This window comes from Emys orbicularis, chromosome 2 (assembly GCF_028017835.1).
Source record: "Emys orbicularis isolate rEmyOrb1 chromosome 2, rEmyOrb1.hap1, whole genome shotgun sequence".
NCBI lineage: Eukaryota > Metazoa > Chordata > Testudines > Emydidae > Emys > Emys orbicularis.
Genome location: NC_088684.1, coordinates 31,257,055 through 31,275,189, shown reverse-complemented (window position 1 = coordinate 31,275,189; position 18,135 = coordinate 31,257,055).

Sequence of the window (18,135 nt, the reverse complement as noted above, 5' to 3'; positions counted from 1 at the left end):
ATTATTTTAGTGCTGAGTGAGAGACTCATGCCTTTATTGAATCTCAGGCTTGGTCTACACTTACCCCCCAATTCGAACTAAGGTATGCAACTTCAGCTACGTGAATAACGTAGCTGAAGTTCGAAGTACCTTAGTTCGAACTTACCTCGGTCCACACGCGGCAGGCAGGCTCCCCCGTCGACGCCGCGGTTCCCCCGTCGACGCCGCGGTACTCCTCTCGTCTAGCTGGAGTACCGCAGTCGACGGCGATCACTTCCTGGTTCGACTTATCGCGTCCAGACAAGACGCGATAAGTCGAACCCAGAACTTCGATTCCCAGCCGCCGAACTAGCGGCTGGGTGTAGACATACCCTCAGTATACTACTGAAGCCTTAGAGCTGTGAAACAGGTTCACATAAAAAAATTGCTACTCAAGTTTTTAAAAGCAAGGAATTCTTCAAGTAGAGATTCTCCATCTAACCTCCAAATGAATTAAATAACTAAGGCCAACAGCATATTTCTTCATTTGTAGAGAAATGTTTATTTTTGTCCTTTTTTTTTTCTTTCTTAAAGACAGCTGTGGCTTCACATTGTTTCTTCTGCTTGGAAGCTACAGCAAGCAGCTGTTCTGCAGCTGACAGCAAGTTTATACTTTGACAAAGAGTTCAAGAGAAAGAAACAGACAAATTATTTTACTCCTGATTGTTGGAAACAGCACAAGAAACTCCAGCCTGCATAACTTCTGCTCAGAAAGACCACTTGCACAGCAGGTATTGCCTTCCTTAGTTCTAGTCTAGTGACTGGGGACTGAGAATGTACAATGTGAGGACAGCTGCATCACTCCCTGCCTGTCATATACCGTGTAGATCAATTCTAAATAACCTGAATGCACAGGGATGAGTTCAGATGAGAGAAACGATTTCCTTGACATACTTTGGTAAGGTAGTGAAGAAATATAATTCCATATGCACCCTTCCCCCTATCCAACCCTCCTCATCTGTTCAATTCACCTGGGAAGAAAAGTTACAATTCCTTTTACAACCAGCTTTTTCAGAATAACTGAAAAGTTCCTTGGAATACTGACGCTAGAATAACAATGAGAGGACCATGGGCACAGATCTGGGCAAATAACTGATTTTTCAGCATGCTGGCATTCATGAAAACACAAACAAAATTGGTTTGGCCAGAACCAAATCCAAAGGTTACAAAAATTCTGCTCTTCTGCAATGGAGAAAGGATTTGAGCTTCTGTTTCCCCATACAACAAGAGAGCACTTTGGCCACTGGGGTTATCTAGTGTGGAAATCTCTCCTATTGAAGCTGTTACACTATGTCTAAATAATTAAACAGCCATTAGCTTAAGGACATGAGTTTGGGTCTCCTACTTCATAGGTTGAGGTAGCTTAGCCACTGGGCTACAGAGTCATTTTCATGCTTGCTGTTTGGCCCATGACTATTCACATATTTTATATACAGTAACACAGCTTGAAAGCCCCCACTACTCTGTACCCCAAGGTACAAGGCAGTCTTCTGGCCTGGGGAGAAATTAAGTTCAAATCCTTTCTTCACCTAAGCCAGAGAGAGGAACCTAACACACATTTATAGTATTATAACTAAGTGCTAAACCCCTGACCTAAACATTATTAGAGCTACAGTTGCTACTTTGTGAATGGTGAATAAGTTCTGAAATACATATATTTACTGAAAATATTTACTGAATTTGTTTCAAATTTGCACATAATTTTGGGTCAGCCAAAACTGCATTTTTTGGTGAATAAACTAATAATCCAAAACATTTTCCCTAGGTCTTTTAGAGCAAAGCAAATAATTTACTCTAAGAATTTAAACTCTTATTCTCTGTAGACAACAATTCCCTTACATTTACTCATTATTTGAATTTGCATTTCCCTCCTCACAACTGATCATGAACAGTTCACTATGAGCATTCAATAGTTGAATTTAGACATGTGATTTGTGTTGGCCCAACTGGTATTGATCACCTAAAGCATGATATTATGACTGTTTGCTAATTTGGTTTGTGTAACTCCTAGATTCAGGAGGGAGATTTGAAGAAGTCACGGGAGCTTTCAATATCTGGGAGAGACTTATTAGTTTAGGGAAAGCTCACAGATAAACAAGATTAGGGAATCTTAATATATTTTAAATCTTCTTCTTAGGCCACACAAAATTTTGCCTAAAGCATCATTCCCAGAAAAATTAGGCTATTCCAAGGTGTATGACTGTAGACTGGAGTTTACCTTTTGTCTTATATTCACACAAAATAATTGCAGGTGCATATACAGTGTTATCTATGAAGGATGCAGTCAGGTTAGCTTCCTGTCTGGCTCATTTAATTGACTCAGTTGAAGGGTTTTGGGAGCCCTGTCCCTCTTCTGTGTTAAGCAAAGTCCCATTTCATATAAATATACCATGTACATTATTGTATTACTGGCCTGTAATTTTCTTACATCCTCACATTAACACAGATTAAGTGGGCACGTGTGGTGTTAGTTGTAAGGACTGGTCAGATTCTTGCCTGGCTTATTTCACTGCTTCTCTGTCAGGGCTCTGCTGAGGGATTTGAAGAACCTCATTCTTGTGATGTATAAGGCGTACCACTTTTGTTGAAAATAGTTGTGTCTATGAGCTTAAAATTAACTTTTCATGTGAATAGATGTGGCTGATTTAATGTTTGCACAAAACAAATGTAGCCCACTGGCCATTGTGTTATATGTGCCTCTCTGTACCCAAGTCACAGACTATGTGAGTTTATTACAGTCTGTACCTTCAGAATGGGGCTCTTTAGCTGGAGCTATCACAACCTATTCTTCCACTTGGGAGGTCTGTCGTTCAATCCCTGCTGGTGGCTGTCACATGAGTAGAGGCTCACCCAGCATTAAATTCCTGTAATCTTCAGATGTTTGGGATCTATTTCTTCTGTCCAGCAGAAGCATGTAACCTCCTGGTCAGTAGGTGGCATATGTACTTGTCTGTGAATCTGCCATAGAGGATTTGAATCTGTTACAGTTCTTAGCTAGAGAGGCTGATTCCTTAGCTCAATTAAAACAAAACAAAACCTGCTTTCAATTCTAGAGTCTAGTTCAATTTGCTAAGATGGGGATCTCACCCACACATGAAAGAATACAAGCACAGATGCAGTGAATTCATATTAAAAATCTAGCAAATATGTTTGGAAAATTTTGGTCCTCATAGCTCTGCTTAAATGTGACAGTTGCCATCTTGGCCCACAGATTGAGGATTGTACTGGTTGTTTCCAGAGCTAAAAGCATGAGCTATTTCAGCTTGAGATAAAGAGCCAAGGTTCCATAGCTGTTGGCTGTAATAAATCAAATCCTCCGCAGATCAGCCCAGAGGGGAATTTGTAATACACACTCCTCAGTGGGATCACTTACTATCACTACACTGACTATGGGATCAGTCATCATGAGTCTTGCTGAGTGTCTGAGTAGTGTGTGTGGCTAAGGGTTTCTCTTAACCTCTGGTGCAGGCTTCCCATATCACCAGAGTCTGGACATGTTGTTACTTCACAGGTAGGTGGGGAGTAGTAGGTGGAGCTTTGGCTTCACCCTTCATCTTCTCCCAGGTACCACTAGTGTAGCTGAGCCAGTTCAGAGAGGACAGTAAGTTGTCCCAGCAAAAGGTTAAAGTAACTCTTTGCTGAGTGGGGCCTTTACTCTCTCTTTCTCTGACTGACTCTCTCTTTCTGTGCCCTTCCCGTATTATCCTTCTGCTGTGGACTTGCTGGTTCATTGTGGGAGGAGCAGCATACATTAAAGCTGACAAGTTATCCTGACCTAACCCCTTCTCAGAATATTCATTGATAGGTGAGAATACATTACAATGCTCTTTTCTCTGGCCATACTGGTTTCTTTGCAGCACCCATTTTCTCAGTGCAGCCTATGCTGCATTGCACAGAGGGGTATCATGACAGCACTGTTGTTTCCATATAAGATCCTACCATGCAACGTGGTATGCACCTTTTCATTCCCTTGTGCAGCTGATCGGACTCTGACAGATATACAGATGTGTGTGCACATTAAATGTCCAGATGTTCAGCTTGTTGATTGATTCATTGTACTCCACCATTTTATAGCAACAAAGGATCTATCCCATTTCATTTATTTGTAGGAGTCTATATCTCCTATCTAAACCTACATAGTTTGTAAAAGTTTTTAAAGAGGTGCAGACACAGGAAAATGTTTAAAATCAATAAACTCCCCACAAGTAACTGAGGCAAAATTGGTCCTTAACTTGTATACTATTTTAAACTGAAACATTTAAAATAATCTTGTATTTAAAATTTCCTTTTAGGCATAATTGTTTCAGCTCATCTGTGGGGAAGTTACTTTGCCTTCCCCCCCTCATAATGTTCCTTTTCATAACTAATGTAAGCACGTATATTCATGACCTGTTGCCAGAGAAATTTTTTAGTTTAATCCTTTAAAAACGATGTCTGAACATTTCAAACCACATTGCTATAGCCTGATACAGAACTTATTTTTGTACTTCTCAGGCTCCAACAATGAAAAATTGTGAGAGTCCCTGTTACACTAAAAACCGGGGGAAAGCTAAAAATATAAGTCAAAAGCAATGAGAATGGCTAGAAATTTACCTTCCAAATTACAAAGGAGGCTGTACATCACACAAGCTAAAATAAAATAAAATAAAATAAAATAAAATAAAATAAAACCCAGCTTGGTTTAGCAGGTGTTGTAAATGCCTGGTTGGATTATTTGTAACCACTTCCCTTACTTGCTCCTTAGTCAGGACTAAATAAATAAAAGAAAGGTGTTTCAGCTCTCCAAAGCCACCTTCATGTATCTTCTTAGCTTCTGGCTAAAGCATTTGGATTACAGTAAATCGAAGTTAGTTCAAAGTCTTTCCTTATCCTTTAGTTAGAGTACTAGAGAACCTCTGCTGTGATTGAGCTTTATTTTTAGCAATGAAGTTACAAAAATCAGGCTTCATTGTATCTGAAAACATTGCATTTCACAAGAAAATTGTAAGTGCAATCTGTGAGGCTGGCTAGTTCACTAAAGAGCATTGTGGAACTAGCAATTTTTGATTCACAAGTATTTGTGCATTTTATAATTCACCACCAAATTCAATCATTCCTGGTAGCCAATATGAAAGTTCATAGCCAAAATGATGAAAATCTTCCTCCCTGCTTCTAGGTTCTGAAAAAATCCCTATACTCTAACAGGCTTCAGAAGAAGATCAAGCGACTAAATGCTTAACCAATGAAACAATTTAGAAGCTTCCTCTCTTAGAACAAACTCTTACTGACTGAGCATACTCTGAGGACATGGCAATATGTGTATGCAATTCTGAAAGCTGCCTTTTCCAAATTAACCTTTTAATGAGAATTACTTAATCTATAATAAAGAAGATTTATAAGATGAAAAAGTCTAATCTTTAAACATTGTCACCTGTAAATATTTGGGGTGAGATTCTGTGCTATACCTGTAAGAGTTGTTAGCCCCTTTTTCATGCTCTCAATCCTGGGCGCCGTGGAAGGCAGATTTATGGGCTGTGTTCCTCAGTGCCTACACCAGGGGAATCCTGCCCCAGCCGGAACTGGGGCTTTTGGAACCCCTTTAGGTAGCTCCAGCCCTTTTACCCAGCTTGAAGCAAACACAGTGGGAGAGGAGTTCTCACTCTTGGTCTTATCAGTGATTTTGATTGCTATTCAACTAGGATGCTCAGTTTTTCTTTTCAGCCAGTCTTCCTGTTTCTATCTTCTACTGACTATTTGTCACAGTGTCTTATTTGTTTGTCCTCCTTCTCCTACTGCTTTGCTCCAGCCACACCCCCAACCTTCCTGCTCCAATCCATGTGTATGTGGAGCAGCCAAGCAACATTAACAAGACCTCTAAAACCTTTTCTATTTTAATTGCACTTTGTGATTTAACTCATACAAGGGTTTGGGGAGCAGAGCCTTGGAAAAGTGTAGGTATCCCATACCAGTCCACTTAAACACCTTGCTATTCATTTGCCTGTGCTAGATACATAGATACCCACAATGTTCTTACATCTATCATCAGCGGTTTTTACTAGAGTTATCCCCATGCTTCAGAAGCTCACAGTTATTTTATGGCAGAGCTAGTGTCTTGGCTCTGGAAACACTGTGAGAGGTGAACATTGTACACCTAGATGTAGTTTCTTTTCTAAAACATACTTTGGAAATGTGAATTGTGCAGGGTTTCTCTATACATTTTTCGTTATGTCTTATAATGCATGTGACAGCTTGTCTTTATTTCAAAATTTTCTTAAACTGAGATGTGTTGACATCTATTGGCCTGTTCTAATCTTATGTCCATAACAATGATGTATATTCCAGACTATGTAAGCAGGTTAAGCATTTGCTGTTGCTGACCATTCAAACAGAAACAATCCAATGCTAAATTCACAGGGGATGTTATAATAATACCTCATTGCAGAATAGTGTTTTCTCGTTGTCCTTTGAAATCTCAATCCATCAACAACTATTAAGAGATCAGTCAACCGTTGGAAGACAGTTATGAAAGCATTTTTCAGATGGCATTTCTTATTGTATTTGACATCACGTGTAATTCAGGGTGAAGTAATTACATATTAAATGTTATTGACTCTGGTTAGTAATATGTCTTTCTAATTTGCTTAAGAATATTTTACTTATAACAAAAATGGCAGTGTTTTCATAATAAAACAGATTTCTTTTCTTATCCTAGTTATTTGCATTTTCACAGAGTACTAATTTTTTTGGTACTTATAGATAAAACCAAGGCTGATCACTCTTAAGTAAGTTTTACATTGCCTTTATGTTACTCTGTGCTATTTAAATGCCAGTTCATTAGGAACATCTTATTGCAAACACACCATTATCCAATAAATACAATTTGTTTAACTGTTATGCATACTCAGTTATTATTACTGCACTTCTATCAAGGGAATCATGTTTAAAAACTATGGCTGTTAGGTGCTTTAGAAGAAGCATGTCATCTATCTCAGGTACTTATGTGGCCTCCATGACCATAGTGTCAGAGTACTTCACCTTACAATCTTGAATATGTTTTTCCTTACAAAACCCTTCTGAGGTAGTGCTATTATCACCATTTTACAGATGGGGAACTGAGGCACAAAGGCTTAGATCCACAAAGTCTCAGGTTTAGGAGCCTAAATCCCAGTTTTGGCTCCACTGCAATTCACAAAATTTCCACTGAACCCTATAGGTGCCTGATTTTGCAGTAAATGTTTCCTAGGCACCTATGTTTCAGCCTTTGTACACAAGCACTGCTGCCTCCCTCTAGGCATCCAGACGCCTGTCTGCTGCCTAAGCCCCAGAGTGATTCGCAAACTAGGAGAAGATAAGCGTTCAGCCACCTATGTCACATATGAGGCCTGATCCAGTAGGCATGCTCAGAGTCCACCGGCCAGATTGGGTCCCATTCAAAATCCATCCAGAGGAGAAGGTTGTACTCACCTTATGACTTTTAGCACAGTGGTTAGAGCATTTGCCTGACATAGAGGAGACAGAGGTTTAATTTGCCCCTTGCTGCTAGAGAGGGAGAAATGATTCCTGAGCACCTCTCAGGAAAGTGCTCTAATCACTGACCTATGGAATATTCTGATGTGGGGTTCCCTCAGTTTCTACTGCTGAAATTGTTCCACTGTGGATAAAGAATGAAAGGGGGATTGGGCCCAGGATCTATTACCTCCCCGGTGGGTGCCTGAAGCACTGGACTACAAGGCCGTTGACCCTCTCTCTTTGGCCCAATGTCTAGTCCACTGTGGCTAAATACTTAAATAATCATTGGGCTAGGGAGAGTGAGAATGACTCTGTAGTCCACATGGGTTAAGGCACCCATGTGGGAGGCACAGGGTCCAGTCCCCATGCCCTATCACTCTTTCATTATTTATCAATAGTGGAACAGCTTTCACAGAAAAGATTGAAGGTGTCCCATAACAGAATATCCTCTAGCTCTGTGGTTATATTATGCCCCTTCCTCCCCCTCTAGCACAGATAGGGGTGATTTGAAAGTGCGTCTTCCACATTCCAGGCAAATGCTCTAACCACCGAACTAAAAGTTAGAAGGCAGCTGCCACCATCTACTCAGTTTGCTTTGTGTGGAGCAAGGCAGGCACCTAACTCATTTATTCCAGAAGCAGTTGCCTGGCTCCAGGTTCCCCTTTGTGGAACAAACCATCCCGAAGTGCAGAAAGAATAGCAAATATGGCAGGCGACCAGCTTGGTATAACAGTGAAATCTTTGGTGAGCTTAAACTCAAAAAGGAAGCTTACAAGTGGAAATTTGGACAGATGACTAGGGAGGAGTAAAAATATTGCTAGAGCATGCAGGGGTGTAATCAGGAAGGCCAAGGCACAACTGGAGTTGCAGCTAGCAAGGGATCTGAAGGGTAACAAGAAGGGTTTCTACAGGTATGTTAGCAACAAGAAGGTCAGAGAAAGTGTGGGACCCTTACTGAATGGCAACATAGTGACAAATGAAAAAGCTGAAGTACTCAAGGCTTTTTTTGCCTCGGTCTTCACAGACAAGGTCAGCTCCCACACTGCTGCACCGGGCTACACAGTAAGGGGAGAAGGTGACTAAACCTCAGTGGTGAAAGAACAGGTTAAGGACTATTTAGAAAAGCTGGACGTGCACAAGTCCATGGGTCCAGATCTAATGCATCCAAGGGTGTTGAGGGAGTTGGCTGATGTGATTGCAGAGCCATCGGCCATTATCTTTGAAAATTCATGGCGATCGGGGGAGGTCCCAGACGATTGGAAAAAGGCAAATATAGTGCCCATATTTTAAAAAGGGAAGAAAGAGAACCCGGAGAACTACAGACCGGTCAGCCTCACTTCAATCCCTGGAAAAATCATGGAGCAGGTCCTCCAGGAATCCATTTTGAAGCACTTGGAGGAGAGGGAGGTGATCAGGAACAGTCAACATGGATTCACCAAGGGCAAGTCATGCCTGACCAACCTGATTGCTTTCTACGATGAGATAACTGGCTCTGTGGATATGGGGAAAGTGGTGGATGTGATATAGCTTGACTTTAGCAAAGCTTTTGATACGGTCTCCCACAGAATTCTTGACAGCAAGTTAAAAAAGTAAGGATTGGATGAATGGACTATAAGGTGGATAGAAATCTGGCTAGATTGTCCGGCTCAACGGGTAGTGATCAACGGCTCGATGTCTAGTCGGCAGCTGGTATCAAGCGGAGTGCCCCAGGGGTTGGTCCTGGGGCTGGTTTTGTTCAATATCTTTATCCATGATCTGGGTGATGGGATTAATTGTACCCTCAGCAAATTTGCAGATGACACTAAGCTGGGGGGAGAGGTAGAAATGCTGGAGGGTAGGGACAGGGTCCAGAGTGACCTAGACAAATTGGAGGATTGGACCAAAAGAAATCTGATGAGGTTCAACAAGGACAAGTGCAGAGTCCTGCACTTAGGAAGGAAGAATACCAGGCACCGCTACAGGCTGGGGAACGACTGTGTAAGCGGCAGTTCTGCAGAAAAGGACCTGGGGATTACAGTAGATGAGAAGCTGGATATGAGTCAGCAATGTGCCCTCATTGCCAAGAAGGCCAATGGCATATTGTGCAGTATTAGTAGGAACATTGCCAGCAGATCGAGGGAAGCGATCATTCCCCTCTATTCGGCACTGGTGAGGCGACACCTGGAGTATTGCGTCCAGTTTTGGTCCCTCCACTACAGAAGGGATGTGGACAAATTTGAGAGAGTCCAGTGGAGGGAAATGAAAATGATTAGGGGGTAGGGCACATGATTTATGAGGAGAGGCTGAGGGTTATTTAGTCTGCAGAAGAGAAGAGTGAGGGGAGATTTGATAGCAGCCTTCAACTACCTGAAGGGGGGTGCCAAAGAGGATGGAGCTCGGCTGTTCTCAGTGGTGGCAGATGACAGAACAAGAAGCAATGATCTCAAGTTGCAGTGGGGGAGGTCTAGGTTGGATATTAGGAAACACTATTTCACTAGAAGGGTGGTGAAACACTGGAATTGGTTACCTAGGGAGGTGGTGGAATCTCCATCCTTAGAGGTTTTTAAGGCCTGGCTTGACAAAGCCTTGGCTGGGATGATTTAGTTGGTGTTTGTCCTGCTTTGTGCAGGGGATTGGACTAGATGACCGCCTGAGGTCTCTTCCAACCCTAATATTCTATGATTATTAAGCAGTAACAGAAGGGAGGGATAGCTCAGTGGTTTGAGCATTGGCCTGCTAAACCCAGGGTTGTGAGTTTAATCCTTAAGGGGGCTGCTTAGGGATCTGGGGCAAAATCAGTACTTGGTCCTGCTAGTGAAGGCAGGGGGCTGGACTCAATGATCTTCAAGGTTCATTCTAGGAGATAGGATATCTCCATTAATTTATTTTATTTTTATAGATAGGCGGCTCCTACCTCCTAGAGAGTGGTGGAACTTAGCACACACCCCTGCCCTCAGCAGTGCCTATTGGTTAGCTTAGGCAGCTTAGCATGTTGGCTTTTGTGAGTCATATTCTTAGATACCTATCTCTCTCCATTCGTCATAGAAGGAATATAGGCACCAAATTGGCTTTGTGGATCTCATTGTTGTTCCTGTGATTTTCTAGTTGCCATAATGCTCAGTGTTGTAAGTGCCACCTACATCCCTTCACAGATCCCATACAGAGACTTATCCAGTGTCACATAGAAAATCTGTGGAAGGGTTCAGAACTGAATTCCCGTCTCTGGAGCCCCAGTTTAGCACACTAACCATCAGATCATCCTTCCTCTCTCCGGGGGAGGGGGTTCTCATATAAATGGGGGTGGAGACATAACAGACCTAGGTAGGAGGGAGCTTCCAGAACTAGGGATGGCACGTGGATCTGATCTTTGAGTGACCAACATTTTCATATTTTTTTAGAATGTCTTCTGCCCATTAACATATAGTGTGATGCTCTAGGCTTTGTTCCCAATCTTTGTTTTCTTGTTCTTAAGGAATAACTGAAATAATTATTAATCTGTCTCATTTCTCCCTCTCCTCTCCAATTCTGTTCAAATCATGTGGATGAATTTTCTCCTTTACTTTCTGCTGCCAGAAACATGTTGTAAGAACCCCCCCCTTTTTTTTTTTTGGTAATTGAAATACTGCAGTTTTCTGTTAATAGTTTTTGCTTCTCTAATTATCCTACGTAACATGCTCCAGCTTATTTATATAGATCTCTCAATTTTCCTTTCTACTAGACTTAACAAAGTAATTACAAAGCAAAGTAGAACCATATAACTGGATAATATAAGAACATTAGAAACAGTTGGTATTTCAGTACTACCTGTACAGTAAATGTTCAAGGTAAATAACTTGAACATGAATATGACAATAATATGATGAAGTGTCTCTCTTAATTTTCTTGGAAAGGAAGTCAGTCACACATAATAAACACAATTTACTATTCTACAGCTTTAGGGATTAAAACTTCATAAAATCACAACTACTTATTTCAAAAGCTAATAGTGGGTATGAATTTTCCTAGAGAGGATTTTTGACGCGATTCCCTTTTCAATTAGAAACATGCAGATAATGAAAGTGTCCACTATAGCACAGTCTCTTCAGAATAATAATAATAATAATTAATAATAAAAAAACAGTTTCAATTCACTAAAGATATATTATGGCAAATTCTGATCTAGTTGTCTGCAGTCCATATAAATTACACTTATGCTATTACACTTATACACTATTACACTTAACTTTCTATTAGTGTTTAAATTCTAATAGTTTATTTATAGGTGTTTATTACTTGGCTATAACATTTTTCTGGCCTGAAACTTAGAATACAAGGTCCTACTGTGGCAGGGAGTTTTTTTTTTAGAACGTAAGTGTCAGATCCAACTCCCATTGAAATCAAAGGAAAGACTCCTAAGTCTTTGGGAATTGGATCAGGCTTTAATAATAAGCTGGGCTGTGCTTTTAGATAGGGAGGGACAAAAGATGTATGTTCACATGCTCTTTTCTCAGTAATTAGCATTTTATTTGTTTAGAATTTAATGTTGTTGATCATATTAAAAAACGAGAGCTGGATCATTCACTGGTATAAAATCAGTGTATTTCCAGTGACTTCAATGGTGCTATAGCAATTTACACCAGCTAAGGATCTGGCACACGGATCATATAGTTTCCTTTACTCATATGAGCAGGAGGAACAAACATCCAGCAGATCCAAAATTTGGGGTCCATCGGGAAGAACTGCATTCGCCACTACATGTTTTCCAGCTTCCCTGACTCCTTGGGGTTCAGGATCTGTGCTAAGGAACATAACTGGATTTGGAGTGCTAAATCCATACTTGACAAATGTCATTCATGTGATATGACAGTCACACAATCTCTCCTGCTGGAAAATCTCTCTCACTCGTGCTTTTTGTCATGCTGCTCATGAACAGGGCTGTAGGCAGTGAGCAAGATTTTCCTTTCAACTTCTGCTCTTTGCTAAGGGAGGCTACTCTCAGCGCTTCTGAACAGGCAGTCGAGAATTACTTCTTCCCCCCCCCCACTCCCTTTCTTCCGTTCTCTCTGCTGATTCCCTCACCCCCAGCACAGTGGGGCTGGAAGTGGGAAGGAGGAGAAGGAGGAAGAGGTGGTCAGCATTGCTACTTCCTGACTCTGAGTAATCATGAATTCAATCTCCAGAAGGCAGCCATGGTGTGAGGGAAACAGGAGAAGAGGCATACAAATAAATTCAGGAAGAGCAGAGGCTGGAGCATTGTGAGGAAAGGGCCAGTGAAAAGGGAGAAAGGGCTGGGTAGTAGGTAAAGGAAAAAAAGACAGGAGAAGGACTAACATTAGAAAAGAAATGAGAGGAAGGATGGCCTTGAGGCGAATATACAGGACTGAGAATCAGATCTCCTGGTTTGTGTTTCCAGCCCTGCTTCTATTTGTTGTGTAACTTTGGAAAAGCCACTGTGGCTCAGTTTACCAATCTGTAAAATGGGAATAATAGTACTGCTCTACATCATAGGACCTTAAGATCCTAGAAAGGCTGTGTCATTAACTTATTATTACTATACAGTGGTAGATAGGCTGAATCAGAAAAAAACTCAGGCACTCTCATCCACAGAAATGTCACTTGAGGAGCTCCCTAGAACTTAACAAGTAGTAAACCATTTGATGCTTCCATGGGAGTGGGGCAGGGACCACCGACCTGCACACTCAGCGCAGCATGTAAAACCTCTAAAAATTTGACAGTAATGTTACTAGCATATAATATTCAATATTTTTTTCAAAATCTTAAAAAAAAATCTGTGTACAGTATTAGCAACAGTTGCAAGGCCCATCCTGCTGTGATAAATGTCCTTATCCTTGAAGGATCCATTTAAATGTTAGAAAAGACTGAAACAGCCTAAAGCTGTCAATCTTCAGGACACACTGCTAGGTCCATCTCTTTTCCCAAGGGATTTTCTGCAGGGTGGGATTTTGAGAATTGGGGGTTGGGAGTTGTGGCTGGAATGGATTTTGTTTACTGGAGACATAGCGGGGGGTGGGAGGGAGGGGAGGTTATGAGGCATTTATTTTTATTGTGCTAGCTAGCTTGTAATTCTAATATATGACAAGCCCTCTTAGGGCTGATCCAGCCCCATTAAAGTCAATTTAAAGACCACCACTGCCTTCAATGGACTTTGGATCAGGCCTGTAGAGTCCTAGATAGGCACTTTATTATGTAAATAAACTTTTTAGGAGTGACTCCTTACAGCAGACACACATGGTTGACCCAATTCTGCTGTCATTAATGTCAGTATAAGGTATGTCTTTGATATAAGTGGTAACAGGATTAGACCAATGTATTGTAATGGCCACAAAATATCCATTACACTGTACTCTGTGTGTGCATGTGTCTAAAGTCCACTCTCTTTTGGATTGATCTGTTTTATTATGCCATAGGCAGCAGAGCAGTGTGGTAAGTTTTGTGGAGGTGTGTTTACTATCATTCCGCTGCCTTTAACATCTTCAGAGCAACACCACTTAGGCTGAAATATAGCTTTTATTTCACATTTTTAATCCTCTTTCAGGAAAGGGAATTTTACAGGGTGTTTTCCCCCTTATGTTTAAACACTGTCCTGCTTTTGAAAAATATAATAGAATATAAAAGCGTTGTGATTAATTAATAATCATTCTTTGCACTTCTGTAACAGCTTTCAGCTGAGGAGCTCAGTGCAGTGTATGAACCTTAATTAATTATACAAAGTGCTCACCATTAAAAACGCAAAATGTACCAACAGTGCTATCTGAGAAACAGCAAGTTTTGCCTGCAATTTAGGTCAGATATTTCAAATTCCATTGTGTGTTGACTATTGGTGGTTGGAAATATTTTAATTAAATATTTTCACAACTGAAACTTTTGACAGGAAAGAGACTTTTTTATGAATTTCCTGTTTCAAAAAAATTTTTGAGAAAAAAATCGGAAATAGTCAAAATGCACTGTTTCAACATATTTAAATGAAAATTTAAGTTTCTTTGGTTCAAAATGATTTTTCATTTTGAAATTTGTTAATTATTTTTTTAAAAAATCAAAATTGAAATGAAATTTTCAGTTGCTTTGACAACATATTTTTCAGATTTTTGGTTTGCAAAAATGGTTGCGATTTCAATAGTTCATCCTTGTTTGGGGCTGGAATTTGTATTCAAAATAGTTTCCCACCCACCTATAGTGTTAACTGATAGAATTCAAGAGTTTTATCACCAGCCTGGATATTATTATACAAGTTTATAAAACTTGGCAAAATGAAGTACAGAGAGCTACTAACCAATAGTTGCAAGATAAGCCCATGGCAGATCTAGCTTTAGAAATTGTGACATTTCACTCCCCATCACCTGCTCTAACCAATACAATTACACCCCGCCCCCCCAAATAAGAAATCAAGGGCCAGATCCTCAGCTGGTTACTTTAATGGAGCTACACAGATTTATACCAGCTGAGGATCTGGCCCAAAACAAGGAGATATTTTAGTCCTTTTAAATTTCAGCCATGCAATGGCTGAATTCATATCCATGTTAGATTTATGAATATATGTGTTTGCAGAGCTTTGAAGATTGAAAGCCCTGTATAAGAGCTAGGTACTACAATGTTTTTGAAATGTTTTTTTCATAGAGGCTATAGACAATTGTATTTTTCTTCTAGTCCTAGCTTCATTATTTAAATATAATGTCCACAGTAGAACTGTGCAGAACTCCTGAGTTTTGCCTCATTGAAATGTTTCAACTCTGAAGACATTCCCACATTTATCCAATTTTGATCTTCTGTGGATTTCAGCTGATTGAATGACAAAGCTACCCGAACATACAGAATATTTTCAGATGGTGATGCTCGCTGGACATAATGAAATAGTTCACGCTCCAGCTGTAGGGTGAGTTATCTCAAACATTCCATCAAGCGAGGGATCTGTCATCTTCAGAAAGCCTCTGAGACTATCTTGTGATAGTTCACCAACTGAGTGCTGTTCACCATTCTCAGCTTTTTGCCAAGAATAGATAACAAACCATCTGGTTTAGGCAAAGAGGAAGGAAAGTTTATTATATGACTGTGCTCTTACTGTACCATAGGAAAGGACAATTCAAACATTAACTTGAAAATGCATTCAGATGAAAATCTATAGGAAAGCGTTTCTGTATTTATTTTGCAGGAGACACTATTCTCTTCACTAGAGATGCTCTTTGAGGGCCTTATCCTGCACCTATACAATTCAATGGCAAACCTCATTGATTTCCATATTGAAGGATTGAACCCTAGAGACTGAGATCCTGATTCACCGCTTACTTATTCTGGTTTTACAGTGACATAATTCCATTATCTTCAATGGGTTTTCTCCTGCTTTTCACCAGTGAAAATGAGATTATAATTAGTCTCCCAGAATTCCCTTATTAGGCAATGAAGGGAGCCACAGACCTCTCCTCATTGTCCAAAACTACTGTATTTAATAAACGTGCATAGCCATGGCTTATAAAACACTTAGTTGAGCACTGTAGATGGGGATTAAAAGATCTGCCAAAATCTTTGCCATTGAACCAGCCACCAGCAACTTCCAGCACAGCTGCCAGAGACATATGCACTATAATTTCTTTCAACAAGGGCTTTTGTGTTGATAATTTAGTGAGTCAGTCCTAAAGCCTCAGAGACAGCAGGCCAAACCTGGGTCTTGTTGAAATAAATGGGAGTTTCCCCACTGGTTTCAGTTGGGCTAGCATTTGGCCCAAAGAGGACAACATATAGAATCTTTACAAATTCTTATTCACATACAAATCTCCATCTACTCCCCTCCCCTCCACCACAAAAAAAAAAAAAAAAAAAAAAAAAAAGAGAGAGAGAGAGAGTAACTTCACCTGGCTGACACATTGACTCAGCATTAGTGCTATGGATGGACCACTTTGTAAGTGATTTTGTTTGTTTCCAAATTAAGAGCTAGTCTGTAGTTTTAAGACCCAGCACTGCATTAGTGGGTTGTGGAGATGCACAGCCCAGTGGAAAATCCAGAGGCATTATGTCTGAAGTGGGTACAACTCTGGGGTCTGTCAGGGAGTGACTGTCAGAGCAGCCATTGGGATGAATCATGTGATACATCTCATCCTAGAAAGACCAGCTCTGCTATGTCCTTGTTGATCGCCTCCCTATAGGTTTTAGGGAGGCCAAGCATTAGCCTGGTGCAGTCCTTGAGCTTCCACATTAAATATAATCCTAAATACTATACTAATACAATACTAAAAGGCTAACTCTGCTCTCAATTTACTCTCTTAGTATGCAGGTGAGATTGGAATGGGAGTTTGGTGTACAGATTAGGAGGAGGATCAGAAGGAATATAGCTGTTCTTAGTATAAAAGAGTAATGTTAGCATGTCCTCAAGCTAGTTACCGCTAATCTGTATGGTAAGGTAAATGCTAGTGTCAAGGATATCTAGTATGTAGAAGCAAAGGTATAGCCTTGTAGAGTCTGGGGATTTGGGTTGTATTCTTGCTTCTACCACACACTCCCTGTGTGATATTTCGGTAAGTCACTTAACCCTTTTGTGTCTCAGTTTCCCTTCAATAGAGAAGACTTGTTAAGCTTGATTAGCTAACGTTATTGAACCACTTTTGGAAGTACTTTGCAATTATTTTAGAGAAGAGACTATCAAACTATCAAAAGTACAATTTTACTATGGTCACCATTAAAGTCTTTACAATTTTCACTAAGAATAAGGAATGCCATGAGTACTGCAGATGTTAATTAAACTGAAGATACAATGCTTGGCATTTTAAAACAGGTAATGCAATTATAATTAATAATAACAATGCATGCTGAAACTAAGGTGGAAAAGGAAAAGAGAATATGTGTTTGAAAGTTGGAGAGCAGTGCAGAATTCAACTTTGAGTATGTGTAGAAGCCTCTCCTATCACCAAGCTCTGTTGCTGTGCATGCGGATGTATTCCCTTCCAAAAACAGAATGTTCAGAACCCATTTCCTATACCTGTCCTTTATTTGGGAGCCTTGTCACATTAACAACCAGCTAAAATATATGCTCTGCAGAAACCCTGGGGCTTAGCTTCCAGCAAGCCTTTATTGTTAGCATATTAGTCATCGTCAACTAGAGATGAACTTGAAAAATACCCAAATATCTCCCAAATATCAGCCGGATGCCTTGCTGCCACAGGTGCCACTTATGGGAATAATGTCACTGTGCCAGTTAATCAAAATTTCTATTTCAGCTGTATCTCTCCTGACAAGACTGCTTTTGAGGACGGTATTTCAGGGAATGATATGAAAAAACACAATATCATCCAACTGTAGGTATGTAGGTTGTTTCATGTTACAATAACTTATCCTCAACCATCCAAACACACACTTTACAGCTTTCACATTCCAAACCGAAATTTCAGGTTTCCAACTTTTTTCAAACTTGCTTGACTCATCTATAAGTTCAACTAATTTTGACAGCTTTTTAAAATATGTATTATCAACATTACATTGTGTTCACGTCAGAAAGAAAAAGCATAAAAATAAATACCACTAATCTGTGTCAGTAAAATGTTTTAATTGTCATTAGGTTTGACAGGGCTAAATTTGCCACAGGTAACAGGGGCATTTACAAATTATATCTGATCACCACATGACATCATGTTGCATTGAATTACATCTTGTCACATATTGTTAGTG